The sequence below is a fragment of the Myotis davidii genome, unplaced genomic scaffold (genome assembly GCF_000327345.1).
Source record: "Myotis davidii unplaced genomic scaffold, ASM32734v1 scaffold821, whole genome shotgun sequence".
In the NCBI taxonomy this organism is placed as follows: domain Eukaryota; kingdom Metazoa; phylum Chordata; class Mammalia; order Chiroptera; family Vespertilionidae; genus Myotis; species Myotis davidii.
Genome location: NW_006295269.1, coordinates 2,490,625 through 2,503,698, shown reverse-complemented (window position 1 = coordinate 2,503,698; position 13,074 = coordinate 2,490,625). Strand labels below are relative to the sequence as shown.

Here is a 13,074-nt window from a genome sequence, read left to right as displayed (position 1 = left end):
GGCCGACCTCCCTGCCTGCAGGAATGGGGTCCCCTTCTGGGTCTCCACTTGCAGCCCGAGGTCTGGACGGAGGCCTGTCCGGCCCCTGACCCTGGAGGTGCCCAGAGCCACATACAGTGCCACACCCGAACGAAAGCCTGCTTCCGCGGAGCTTCTCCCTCCGCCGGCTGCGGGGTGGGTGGCATTCTGGCTCCGCGGCCCCGGTGCCTCCCTCAGTCCCGAAGGGTCCGGGCCGCGAGGAGAGCCTGGCTTTCAGAGCGAGCGCAGAGTGAGAGCGAGCCGGCTGGGGAGGGAGATCCGGACCCGGGTGGGCGGGCGACGGGGTGGCTTCTGTTCTTTGACTTTCTTACTGGGTCACGCCTCCGGGCCAAGCTCCGAGCACAGCGAGACCAGCAGAGGGGTTCTGGCCCAGGGCAGGGCGTGGTGCGGAAGCTGCGGGACCAGGCAGCGCCGGGGAGCGAGCCCACCATTTCTGGGTGTGGCTCAGCAGTCCCCCGATGCAGGAGCGAACGCTCGTTTGTGGGGTTCGGTGGACAGTGACCTGGGTGCTCGTGTGTGGCCGAAGGAGCTGCGCTCTGAGGATGGCTCGGGGGGCGGAGGGCAGGCTCCCAGCCAAGGCGGAGTCAGAGGCAGCCACGTCAAAATTAGTTGTGGTAGAGCAGGCCTGAGGCAGCTGCCCACGTCTCTATGCTAGAGGCTTGCTTCCTAGAACACTAAAAACGCTTTAAAAAACAAAATAAACAGTGAGGAGGATTGTATCTGTGGTGTTGATTTTGTTTCTTTTTGTAAAGAAGCGAGCAAGGCATCTTATCTGGTGATCTAGTTATGGGCTTTTGTTGTTTGTTTTGATGTGGGGCAAGGCTTGACACAGACCAAGCAAATGTAACAGTACCCCCTCCCAAAGCAAAAGCAAAAACCAAAACCAAACCATTGCTTTTCAACGAGATGTACTGCCCAGAGGGACACGCCGGGCAGCCTGCTGGAGTTCCTTTTTACTGGGAGGCAGGGTCCTTTTTTGACTAAAGTTTGCTCCCCCCTTGGGGAGCCGTAGCTCACTAACTCAGACGGTTTGAGCAGCGTTTGCCTTTCTCATTCCCTTTTCAAATGCGCGATGTTGGTTGGCAGTGAAATTTTTGAAGGTAAAAAATAGCCATGTTTATTTTTTATTATTCTTATTTTTTAAAACTTAGAAAATATATCGGCTGTAAGCTGTTTTGAAAACTGTACAAAATGTGAGATTTCCTTTGTAGCCCGGTAAAAACTTAATGTATGACCTTCAACTGTTTTCTTTATGTCTACAAACATACACAGCCTGTAGTTTTTCCCACAGATTGCCCTTTTCTTTCTTTCTAATCTATAATAATAAACGTGTGATATGCTAATTAGACCAGATGTCCTTCTTGACGAAGCCTGGGCTGTGAGGGAAGCCTGGATCCCCGGTGCCTGCCGGCAACCGGAGAGAAGCCCAATTCCCAGGGGCCAGAGGGAAGCCGGTGCTGGCAGGTCGGAGAAGGAAGGCCTACCCTTGCACGAATTTTGTGCATTGGGCCTCTAGTCTATCATAAAGTAATTTACCTGCATTCCCTCATACAACCCAATGAGATGAGATATTACTGTTACTGTACTATTAAACTTGAGGCTCCAAGAGCTTAAATGACTTGCTCAAAGTCTCAGCCCCAGAGTTGTACTCTCAGTTACTGTGCCATCTTCCTGTGAGTCATGAGGTTTAGAATTATAGTCGCTTAAAGCTGGAAGAAACCAGATATCTTCAGGGTCAGGGAGCTAAGTTGATTCTGGAACATTTCTCCTGCAGAGAACTCTCTTGATGAAGTCAGTAAGTGGGTGGGGCCAGAGCAGTGCCGGAGGCTGTGATCTGGATCCTCTGCTGGCATCTGAGAGTCCTTGACATCCTGGGAGAGTTGTATGAAAATGTGGCCTGTCTGCTCCCTGGGGAAAGGACCTTCTCAGGGTGTCCTTCCAGGTTCCATCCCTGCTGGGAGGAAGTCTCCAGGGCATTGTGGGAGGGCATCGGCTCCGCTCTGAATGCTCTGGTGTTGAAATCCACTTGAATGAGGATAGAGAGGGCCTGCTCTTCAATTTTGCAGGAAGCGGGAGGGAAGACTAAGAGGATGTCACCTAGCTCCAAAAACACTGGAAAGGACTGCCTGTACCAAGGTAAAGTTAGGAGGGATTAGGGCCTGATCAGACAGGGCCTGGTATCCATGGTTACAAATTTGTCTTCATCCTAAAAGCATGGTTTACCAGCCACATGACTTCCCCTCACTAGGTCTCCTATGCCTGTTAGGTTAACTCTAAGTCTCTTAACTAATAGCTTGTTGAAGACAGTTGTCAGACCTTCTGAGTCTTCAAGTAGCATAAGGTGGTGGGTGAGAGTTTAGGCACCAGAGCCAGATTAAGGACCTCTTGAATCCCAACTGCCAGTCGGTAGCCATGTGACCCTGGGCAGGTCACTTGAACCACCCTGTGCCCCAGCATCCTCCTGTGTGAAGTGAGGCTAATTGCAGACCTGCCTCACAGGGCTTCTCTGAGGATTACCTGAGTTAATGTAGGCAAGCCTAGAACAGTGGCTCTGAGTTTTTGGTCCACAAATGTTACTTCTTTGTTTTGTTTTGTTTTTCTTAAACCTCACTTGAGGATATTTTTCCATAGAATTTTAGAGAGAGTGGAAGGGAGGGGGAGAGACAGAGAGAGAGAAACATTGGTGTGAGAGAGACACATTGATTGGTTGCCTCCCGTATGCAGCCCAACCCGGGCCGGGAATCGGGCCTTGACTGGAATGGAACCTGGGACCCTTCAGTCTACAGGCTGGCACTCTATTCGCTGAGCCAAACTGGCTAGGGCTACAAATGTTACTTCTTAGTTTTATCATTGTTGGTGTTATCACGGAGATTACTGAGAAATAGAGACAGCATCTTTATCCCAGCAGCTCTCTCCATCCAAACTCTAGCCCCTATTTTACTCACCTCCTCCTGCTTCTCCCACAAGACTCAACTTTGGTACCATTCTGTGAAGAAATATTATGTTTTGTCCCTCACTCCCTGTGTGAGTTGGGTCCCTCACCTTTGCCTGTATCTTTCCTGGCTTTTAAGTTGCCTCCACTCTTGGACTGTGGACTTCTGGAGGCCAGAGACTATGGGTTTTATTTGTGACTATTATTTTTTCTGGTTAGTGTAGTTATCTTTACTTTTAGTCTCTGTATCTCTGAGACCTACTATACAGCGGATGCTTAGTTGGTGAGTGCACGGAGTAAATAGTGAACGTAAGGCCTCAACATGATCACAGGGTCACTTTTAACCTCCTTAATGGAACAAATTATGAAACACATGGCAGCATGCCAGTTCATAACAACAACATGCCCTGCAGTGATCCTAACTGGCTCATTGCTGACAACACCTGCTACATATTGGTGAGGACTACTATCCTGTAAAAACTCAATTAAAAAAAATTTTTTTAAATACATTTTATTGATTTTTTACAGAGAGGAAGGGAGAGAGATAGAGAGTTAGAAACATCGATGAGAGAGAAACATCGATCAGCTGCCTCCTGCACATCTCCTACTGGGGATGTGCCCACAACCCAGGTACATGCCCTTGACCGGAATCGACCCCGGGACCTTTCAGTCCGCAGGCCGACGCTCTATCCACCGAGCCAAACCGGTTTGGCAAAAACTCAATTTAAAAAAAGTTATAATTCAGACTAACTCATGCTGCCCTGGTCGTCTTGTGATGGACGCTCTCCTGCGGGTTTCCGAGCCTCGGCACTGTTGGATCTGGCTCGCGGGGCTCTCTGTTGTTGGGCTGTCGTCGGGTGCTGAGCGGCATCCCTGCTCTTGGCTCACTGGATGTCAGTAGCACCCCCACCTTCCCTTAGGCTGTGGCAATCAGATGGGTCTCCAGACATTGCCCATGTCCCCTGGGGAGCAAAATCCCCCCTGACTGAGAACTCTGCTGCACTGCCAAGAAAATGGTGATGATTCTTCAACATCACCACTAAAGGCAAGTGGCTCCCTAACAAGTTACAAAAAGAGTTCTTGGCAATTACAGAGGGAAGCATTTTGACTTAGCTCCTGGCTTTTCAAATGTAAGAATGGAGTGTATTTGAGCTTCACATAGCTTCGATCATTTTCCTTAATTTGTTAAATTGGAATGCTGTCATTCTCTATCTGCCTAAGACTCCGTGGTCGGCAAACTGCGGCTCTCGAGCCACATGCGGCTCTTTGGCCCCTTGAGTGTGGCTCTTCCTAAGCCTTAGGAGTACCCTAATTAAGTGAATAACAATGTACCTACCTATATAGTTTAAGTTTTAAAAATTTGGCTCTCAAAAGAAATTTCAACTGTTGTACTGTTGATATTTGGCTCTCTTGACTAATGGGTTTGCTGACCACTGGCCTAGGAGACTCTACTAGCTCCACAGTCTTGTTCTTTTTGATTTATTTTTTAACAGAATTCTGGCATTTGCTTTTATTAGCTTTCTGATGAAAAGTTCACTTTCTCTCGGGTTCTGCTGTTATAAAACAGGAATTACATGGCTTCAAACAAAGCTCACCAAGGCCTCGCAAATGCCAACACTGAAGTGTTAGGTGTTGTTATTCTAGTAAATCCCAGGTTACAGGCAATTCTCACAATTTGATTGTTCTTTAGGCAGAAGTAGTAAATGGAAACTTTAGTGGTTTTGTCATAATTGCAACTTGTGTTTCCTACTTTGCTTTCCTTGAAGACTTGAGTTTCCTTTTGAGATTCAGGTGTCACTTCAGAAGAGACTGAATGACATAAAGGAAAAACATGAACCATGAGCTGGGGAATGTGTGTGTTGCTGAAAATGGCCTTGTGTCTCCTTTAAATCCAGAAGGAATGATGTCCAAGATGAAGAGGACATGGCTTATCTTCTCCATCCTTGTCAGGAGACAGCTCATGCAGCGACAGAGTCTATGCCTCTATTTTTAAAGTGAAAAGCGAAGGCAACATCTAACAGCACTTGCAATGGAAGTGCTAGGCATGTGAGGCATTCCAGTTGTGAACAGGAATGTCCATGTGCTTGACAGAATGTCAAAAGCTGCGAGCCGGAGAACTCTACCAGGAACTGCATCTTTCACTCTGGGAGCTGGTGGGAAACACAGAATCTCAGGCCCCAGACCGACTGGGGCAGAATCTGCTTTCTAACAAGACTCTTATGACTCACAGGCACGTGAAAATGTAAGAAGTGTACGTCTGGTCTGGTTCGAAAGAAACACTGAGAACATTTAAATAACTATACCCATGTGCCCAGGCGTCTCCTTCAGAGATTCTAAATATATACGTCTTGACTGGATCCAGGCATCCGTAGTCTTATCTGAACTCCCCAAGTTATTCTGGTATACACCACCACGTTGAAGTTGAGAGCTACTGATCCCAGCCCACTCCCCAGCATTCACAAATATAAACGCTTGAGGTCACGTGGCTAATCGGAATCAAAGCTGCTAACAGCAGCTGCTTTTATTGATACCGAGTGAAATGCAAATATCCTAAAGCTCCTAATTAACCAGTTCCTCCTGAATAGTTACTTGATTTTCACAACATCTGTATTTTTGCAAGTCTTTTTTTTTTTTAATGTTTTCATTGATTTTTAAAGACAGAGGGAAGGAGAGGGAGAGAAAAACATTGATCGGCTGCCTCCTGCATGCCCCCTGCTGGGGATTGAGCCCGCAACCTGGGCATGTGCCCTGACTGGGAATAAACCTGGAACCTCTTGCGGCATGGGACTATGCTCAACCACTGAGCCGCGCAGGCCAGGACTATTTGCAAGTCTTATTCTCACAAATTCCGCCCTGTGAGCAGAACCATATTTTGTGGTGTATCAGAAGGTCAACCACACACAGAGTTGCAAACGCTGCGCCTCCAATTAGAAAGGCACATTTATGTTCAATTGCGTACATTCACGCCTTCCCTTTAAGAAAGCACAATGCAGCTGATCAATGAAAAAGCCCATTATTTTCGTAGAAAGTATGTGATCACCTTGTGGCTTGTTACCAGGGTGAAAACTAGAGTTACCCCTTTATGCTTTCAGTTGCTTGAAATGTAAAGGACTTTTGGAGGGTTGGTAATTCTATTTGAAAAGAGCATTCTATAATCTTTTCAGAGTGAGTGTGGTCCCATAAAATGATCTAGGACTATGGCTTCCAGCATCTGGTATTGAGAAATGGTTTGGTTTGGTTATTTGTACCTTTCAGTGCCACAGGGATGAAAACCACGTTTCCAGTTAGCAGAGGAAGAAAGCAATAAGAGAGCCTTGAGATGCTTAGGGTAGGAATGTATTGAAACATTTGCATATGAAATTTATTGCAGCCTGTTCATGCTAACACGTAGTGGAAATGGTTTTGAGATTAATCAGCTTCAACACCAATTCTATGATATTACTCTTATTTGTATTGCTCCATTCTTTTACTCCACAAAGTGTGTAAGCCTTACCAACTGCTCACACGCTCTGCAGGAGATGCCGTGGAGAAGGAACAGCTGTGCTTCCTGCCTTTGCTGTATTTAGAATCTCGAGGGGCAGCTGGACAACACTGAGCACGTGCGAATCCATCACTGTACAAGTACAGGCAAAGCAAGCATTCAGAAGCACACACCTACGCAAACATGCATGGCTTCCAGGCTGCCTTACTTTATTTCCTCTGCACATTATGATTCTAAATTCCCAAACTCTCAGATGTTGAGAATGGGAGAGGCATTTAGTATGTGGAGAGGCGAAAGGGGTATTAAATTTTATTAATCCTTCCCCTTCTATTCGGTTCAATAAATATTTTGCTGTCTGGCCGGTGTGTTTCAGTGGTTGAGCCTCGACCTATGAACCAGGAGGCTGTTTGATTCCTGGTTAGGGCACATGCCTGAGTTGTGGGCTCGATCCCCAGTAGGGGGCGTGCAGGAGTCAGCTGATCAATGATTCTCTCCCATCCTTGATGTTTCTGTCTCTCTCCCTCTCTTCCTCTTTGAAATCAATAACAAAAAATATTTATAAACAAAAAAGAGATCTTTTACTAAGCACTTATTTTGTGCCAGACACCATGTGAGCCCTGAGGATACAGGCAGGAATACAAGTCCACCCTGCCCTCCCGAGTCCTCCCAGAATTCCTCTTCCTGTCCCCGCAGAGCCCTCATGCTGGTGAGGCAGAGCCCATGTGCTGGCCTGTCTTCCCAGTGCATTACATGTTTCTTCTGATCACAGGATTTTTAGAAGTCTGTACACACTCAATACAATTTTGACCTCAAATAATTTGCAAAATGTGTCATCTACTAAGGATTGACTTTGGCTAAACCATCTTCTGACACTATGTAACCTTGTTCTTCGTGACATCTCTCCACACACACTTTTTTTTTTTTTATGTCCCCTGCCACTGTCAGCAGGTTGGTAGTCTCTATCTATTTGCTTCCCTAGGGACTAACAGTGGTTCCGGGTAAGTGTGCAAAATAAGTGAGCATGTGTTGGATTTTTCAGAGGGCAAAAGCTCTCACCTTATTAGAGGACGAGACATCTGTACAGGAACTCCAATTGTGAAAGAGAAACTTGGCCTATCCATTTAACACCACATGGAGTAGCACTGTTGGAAATTTCTTATTATTCTGCTTTTGGACAGATGAATTCTGCTCTTTATCACTCAGCTTTAGAATATGCACCCATAACATCATCCCGTCTCTCGCAGTGGGTGTGGCTTTTGTTTCAGGGAACACTCTGATGCCCGTGATCTTCAGCATATGCGGCGGGCCCACCCAGAAGGCAGAAAGCCATCTGAGGTGGAAAACGGGGGCTCTCGTTCTCCTGATCCTACTTCATGTCCTCACGCAGCTGCCCCTCGGCTCCGAGGAGCAGAAGGGAGAGCAGCGTAGGGTGTTCGTGGGCGGCTGATAGGCAGGAAACGCTCACACAAAGGGAATGTATGTGTCACTAGGCTCTTCAGCATTTGGCCAACCCCTGGCCGCGCTCCCGCTCTGTAAGAACGTGCCGTGTGACAGTTTAATTGATTCTACTAAAAGCAGTCAGAAAAAACAGTTTATAAACAAGTATCTTCCCACTTCAGTTCTAAAGCGTGATTTGTTGTGAGAGTGAACATTGGTTCCTTGTTGTTGAAGGCACCTACGTGAGGCTTCATTATCCATTCTCTCTACCTCTGTGTTTGTTAGAAATTTGCCATAATAAGAAGTTCCTAAAGGGTTTGTTGCAGTCTAATCTGAGCCTTGTAACTGACGGTTATTGGAAGCTGCCTGCGGAGGGGGGTAGGTGACTTCTAACACTGATCCAACCTGCTGTATGTTAGAAACCAAACAAGCAATTCGCTGGATAAGTGCAAAAAACAAAACAAAACAAAAAAAAGGAGGTTCATAAGGTGTCTTACTATGACTTTCAGCATGCCAGTGGCTGCCAGTTACCAAGGGTGCAATACATTTCAATAGACAGCGAGTGTGCAGGGAACACAGGGGCTTCCCAGGTCACCCGTGGGAAAATCGCCCGGCAGGTCACTGTGACACAGGCTCCTGTCTTGTCTTAACTGCTCTGGGCATTCGGCCCAGGATAGACTGCTCCCATTACTCAAACTGGCTTGTGTATTTACATTTAATACTTTACAGTAGAAATAGTTCTTGCCGGGACGGCAGCCGTGTTAAACCAACGTTGCCCTGGCCAGTGTGGCTCAGTTGGTTGGAGCATCATCTGGTAAACCAAAAGGTTTCAGTTCAGTGCCCTGTCAGGGCTCATACCGGAGGAGGCAGGGGATCGATGTTTCTCTCTCACATCGACTTTCTCAAGTTTCTCTCTCCTCACCCCCACCGCCACCCCCTTTCTTTCTCTCTCTTCCTCCCTTTCTCTAAAAAAAAAAAAAATCGATAAGCATATCCTTGAGTGAGGGTTGGAAAAGAAGACACTCTGCCTGGCCCCACTTCTTAAAAAGAAAGAAAGAAAGAAACGCAGGCACCACAGAGGCTGTGGCTTCTGGGAGGTGTCAGAGCCAGAGGGGCCCAGACAGGTCGGGCTGCGTCTCCTCTGGCCCCGCCTGCACGAGTGACAGCACTTCCAAACCCCACCATCCGACCGTCAGTATTGCTGACATCTGCGTGGAGTTTAGGTGATTTTTCTTACTTTTGCTTTTTTATTTTTTTTTCATCACAGCTCAGTGAAGGCACAAAGACAGGGACTGCTTCTCCAGTAATAGTCAGTGTCCGATGAAACAACAGTGATTTCTCTAAGATAAAACTCATGTCAGTTCATCTGTGGCCATGGAAAGCGGCTGGGCTTATTTCAATAACATGAAAATATGCTAGATTCTCACTTAGCTTTTTTCTTTCTTTCAGCAAATACTTACTGAATACGTGTTCTGTGCTGGGTGCTGGGGAGAAAATGTCACGGTGCCTGCCCTTATGGAGCCCGATCTGCGGTGGGAGACAGTACTCACCAGTCCTCACGCAGATGAACGCACCTGCCAGGTGCCAGTGCTGGGGAGGAGACAGATGGTGCTCTGACCCGGTCAGACGGACTGAGAAAAAGCCGATTAAGTGGAGAGGTGAAGGTGGGAGGGAGTCAGGTGGAGAACAGCTGTGCAAGGCCGGCAAGGCCAGAGGCAGGGTGAGCTCGGGAAACGGTTAGAAGCCCCAGCGGATGGGCTGCAGAAGCAGGAGGAGGTGGTCTGTGAACGCGGGTGCCAGAGCGGCCGCTGGCCTGGGGCTCCCTCCTGCTGTGTGAGGACCACCCTCAACTGCTGCTGGCAGATGCAGCCTCAGCCAAAGGGAGGCTTGGGCTGCACAGCGTGACCTGGACTCCAGGCTCCTCTTCCTCCCCGAGCCGAGTCTCCTGTGGGGGTACAACCACACAACCGTGTCAGTGTCAGTGTCAGCGGCTGTGGCCTTGGCCATGGAGGCAGGCAGGGCCGGACTCCGCAAGGCCTGGTAGATGTGGGAAGAGTTCTGTTCTTATTCTGAAAGCAATGAGAAGCAAGAAAATGGAGGGGTGGCTTCCTATTTGCCATGAGCCCTCTGGCTGTTGAGGGCTGTGAAAGCACGTGAGCAATTTAGGGAAGTTCACTGTGAGTGTTGTCCCCCGCTTTCTTGGTGAGTCAGGCTTCCTCAGGAACCAACTGCAAATATAGCTTTTTGGGTTAGAACATTGTGATTCAGTACAAAAGCTGCTTCTGCTGCTCAGGAAACGTTTCGCTGCCTCTTTGGCTTTTGGCGTTGCAGCCTGAAAGACGTGACTAAATATGCCCTTGAATTGATCTGAGGGTCTTCGTTTCAGTAACTTGTGTTGCCGACTCTGCAATGGGTGGTCTGGGGACACATTGATTAATTTGTCTGTTCCTTAGCTTGCTTTTATTTTATGTAGAATGAGGTGAGTTTTCAAGGTCAAGATTTTCCCCTTCAGCAGCTGTGCTGGCACTGTGGCTATAGTTAGCAGAATCACATTGTGTGTTTAAGGCATGTGTCCACACCTAGTAATAGCTGCCTTCCTTCAGAGGGAATGAGAATGCTAGGGACTTCCCAGAATGATCCTGAGTTGCTTATCCCAACTAGAAGAATGGGGTTTCTCAGGATGGGGGAGGGGGGGCGCTGGTTGAGAGATTTCTAGGCTGGTTATCAACACAGAATGGCTTATATTGTGAGTTGCTGTCAACAATTACATCAACTGGCACCTTTTTTCTCCCCTGTGAATATATTTCTTCACTTCTCTGGGCCTCAGCTTATTCACCTGTGTAATGGGACTAAAATGGTTCCTCTTTGAAGATTTTGTTCTGCTTTTGAAACTAGGTACTGTTTCCACCAAGGACAGAAAATCCACACCCTCTCCCTCCCTCTCTGCTGTTCTCCCTTCCTCCCTCCCTCCCTCTCCCTCTGGCTGGTGTGTGCACTTGCTCTAAGTGGTGTGCATTTCACCATTTCTTAGAATGGAATTGCCTGTAATCCGAATAAAGCAGGAAGTCATTTCTGCTCTGAGTAATTTTGTTCATTTTTTCCAGCTTAGAAACTTGGTTACTTTCTAGTTATAGATTGTGACTGGGCATGTTGTAAACTCCACTCAGTTCTATCTGTTTGCTCTGTCCCTTCCCCTTGAACATGAGCAACGGGAACAGGTGAAGAGCAAATCTGGAATGGCTTGAGTCAGGCCTGGATTGTTCATTGTTCTTTTGTCCTTGGCTTTATTTAGACATTCAACCCCGATAGCTACTTTACTTGTCCAGAGGAAAATAAAAAAAGCTTGGCATGCATTTTAACACATGTTCACTTCATGAATTATTTCAATAGGTATTCTAGAAAGAACTGGGTAGGAGACCTTTGACACTTTGCTGTCAACCAGTCATCTTCGATTTACATTTTATGTAAAGGACCTCCTGAAGCTTGAACCTCCACTCTAGTTCTTTGCGATAATGTTGGTCTTTTCTTTGCAGCCCGGAAACATTTGGGTGAGTTCTAGGTCCACGTCAAGGCTACGTAAAAGGGTTTGTTTCTTTGAGGTATCTTTTCTCACTTTCATTTGTTTGTTTTTAAATATCAATTTTTTAAATATTTAAGTAATACTTGGCTATTGAAAACATGAAAATAGAAATAAGCAAGTGGAAATAAATGAGCCGTGGTCCTACTACGCACTATACCTGCTGTAGTCTTCAGTGTAATTTCCCTGATTCCTGTTGACGTTAGGATGAGATCTATTGACCCGTGAGCATCTCTGGGCCTCTCCACTGAGTCTCCCCACCGCCTGCTGAAGAGGGTTTTGCTTTTGCCGGGTCCGATTCTTTCCTTCCTGAGGCCTATAAGGAAATGTTTGTCTTTCTCAGACCAATTACCAGGTTAAGTCAGGAGGTACGGTAAAACCACATAAAATTTTAAAAAGGAAAGAAATAAAAAAAGTACAGAGAGACTAGTTAGATCCAGGTAATAACTAGAAAGGAGGACAGACAGACCAGCACAGGGGCTGGATGCTGGGGAAGCTTGGGGGCAGGAGCCAAGGATGGAGTGAGAGAAGGGACGCCTCACTGTGCATAGGAGTGGAAATTGCGTTCAGGTCACTAACGACATGAACGCAATTCATGTTGTATTAGCTGTGCCACGCCTGGGTGTGGAGCTGGGAACAGCTGCTTTTATATTTTTGTATTTTCTTTTTTTATATGTTCATATTATTTCTGATCACAAAATAATATACTAATTGTAATAATTTCTGCTTCTGAGCTGTATAACAAATATGATAAATCTACCTATCAGAGAGACTGTGTTCCAGTTGATTTTACCCATGCAATATATTATTAATATCTTCCATATTATTAATTATACTTCAACTTTTAAAAAACTGCTGTATATACCACCATCTAATACATTTTGGTCCCTATAGGTTATTTCTAAATGTTTTTAATCATAAATACCACTCATGTTACAACTCAATCTTTGCATTTCTTTTTATTTCCTTAGACTCTATTCTAGGGAGGGATTTAAGTATTTGCAAAAGTTTTGAATGAAATGAACAATTTATTATTGTAGGGTTTAATTTTAAATTAGGTTCCACTGTTTAATTCCATGCCTTTTAATAGAATAACTTGTTAAAGCATTTTGACATTGATTATATCCTTGATTTCACCCATTAAGGTATGCAATACGCTCACTCCTATTTGAAACTATTTAAAATAGCTTTTGTGTTTTAAGAGGTAGAATCAGAGCTAAAGTTGAAAGGGATTTTATTTTATTTTATTTTTTTATTATTTTTTTTTATTGCTTCCTTGTCTTCCAATTCACTAATTCAGTCCTCCGCTTTTCCTAGTGTACTGTTGATACTTTCAATGGTGTTTTTTATTGCAGCTATATCACTCTTCATTTCTTCTTGGATCTTACTTAACTTGTTGATTTTTTCATCTGTTTCTTCTAGCTTCTTCCGTGTGTTATTGATTTTTTCATCTGTTTCTTCTTGCTTCTTGCAGAGGTTGTCGATTTTTTCCTCCATCCGGTTTATGCACTCTAGGACCCTTATTCTGAATTCTTTTTCTGTCATGTTGCATGCCTCTGTATTACTTAGCTGCTTTTCTGGTGAGTCCTCCTTCTCTTTCATTTGGGG

The 13,074-nt window shown here is 45.8% G+C and overlaps 1 protein-coding gene across 1 annotated transcript in view; it reads left to right on the top strand.

Moving 5' to 3' along the window:
- ARL6IP5 (ADP ribosylation factor like GTPase 6 interacting protein 5) overlaps positions 1-13,074 on the top strand; it is a 23,144-nt gene that overhangs the window by 1,184 nt on the left and 8,886 nt on the right. The gene's annotated exons all lie outside the window — the stretch shown is intronic.